Raw genomic sequence first — 1,810 nt, 5'->3', positions numbered from 1 at the left:
AAGAGTATCAACGGTCGTAATGCTCGATATCATGATCCTGATGGCACTGGCATACATAAACACCGCTCAGGCCAGACCTCTTTTAAAGCTCGTGCCAGAAAACTTGTAAGTTTCTAAATTCTTACAAGTTACTTCTTGTCTGTTAATTCTTACAAGTTACAAGTTTCTAAATTCTATGTTACTTCTTGTCTTTTTCTTACTAATGACCTTTGTCTTTTGTTTTACTTTGTGTTAGTCTGAGGTGACTGGTGAAAGCACTCCGGATTATCTACGTGTCCTAGAAGACACTCACAAAAAACCCGATGGGAGTTTTGTCGATGGAAAGTCAGAGTCCATCTTCAATGAAGTGTCATCAAAGATACAAGAGGTTCAGTCTCAGCTCTGTTCAGGGGATAACACGGAGAGTTCTGCTTCTGGTGGGTTGTCTGTTCATGCCAAGAACAAAATTTATGCCGAGGTAAACTTCTATTTTATGTTGGATGTTTGATGTTGCCTTATTGTTTGGAGTTTTTGTTGGATGTTGAACGTATTTCTTGTGTGCTTTTGAAAACTCTAAAGTTTGTCTTGTATGAGTTTGTGTTGTTGTTTTTAGTTTGTCATATGGTATGCTAAGATTGGTCTTGATAGTTTGTCATAAGATTAGGATATGCTACATTTGTGTTGTTGTGTCTGTTCTAGGATCCGAATCTTGTATGTCACTTGTTGGCTGTTTCAAATGAATATGAAACTAATTGTTTGATTGTATTGCTCGTAGGTTGCTCCGAGGAAGAAAAATAGACTTTATGGAGTTGGTTCTCTGCAACATGAAGCATCTTCAGCCCATTTTGGACCATCGCTTCCGCCTACTGAGGATCCGATTGTTCTTGCTCAGAAGCTTGCTGTCGCTGAAGCTACTCTTGCAACCCAGGCCACTCAAATTCAAGACAGTGCTCAAAGGATGCATAGCTATGATGCATATTTTGACTACCTTGCCGGCAAGGATCCTGAGTTTGCTGCTAAGTTTGGAAGCAGGCTTGTTGACTCCAATCCTCCATCAACACTAGACAGCACAGGCACAGACACAGGCACAACCACTGGCACAGATACAGGAACCGGAACTGGGGTTCCCTCTCTATCACCCTCTTTTTAAGACAATTTGATATTAAGTTCTAAGGTTGATTTTGTTTTTTGGACATGGTTCTAATGTTGTTGTTAAGACAATTTTTTGTTTCTTAATTTTTTGTTTAGAAACAAAAAATTGTCTCGGTTAATATGTCTGAATTTTATTTTATATTTTGATTATAATTTCTATTTCTTATAAAATATTGTGAAAATATAAATATATAAATATATAAATTTGAAAATCAAAAATATAAATATCAAAATGAAAAAAATTCTTAATTCCGTAGCAAATTTATGCTACGGATCTGCGATGATTACTAATTTGCTACGGATTTTGCGACGAAACACATATCTGGGTTTATAATCTTATTAAAACTTTGTGACGGAAACAACGTCGCAAAAATCTAGCAAATCTGCGAGGGATTTACGTCGAACATATTTTGCAAGAGGAAAGCGAGGAATGTTGTTCATCGCAATTTACGAGTGCTTTGCGACGGACATTTATTGCAAGAGAGGTGCGAGGAATGTTGTTCATCGCAATTTGCGATGTTTTGCGACGGACGTCAATTCATCGCAAATTTTGCGAGGGAAGTGCTACGTGTATTAATTTGCGACACACGATTAGCGAGGAATTGACGATCCTCGCAAATCCCTCGCTAACACCAGTTTGCGAGGGAAGAGCGACAAATCTTGCCATCGCAAATCGCGT

This window comes from Camelina sativa, chromosome 15 (assembly GCF_000633955.1).
Source record: "Camelina sativa cultivar DH55 chromosome 15, Cs, whole genome shotgun sequence".
Classification (NCBI taxonomy): Eukaryota; Viridiplantae; Streptophyta; class Magnoliopsida; order Brassicales; family Brassicaceae; genus Camelina; species Camelina sativa.
This window is presented reverse-complemented; position numbering follows the sequence as displayed.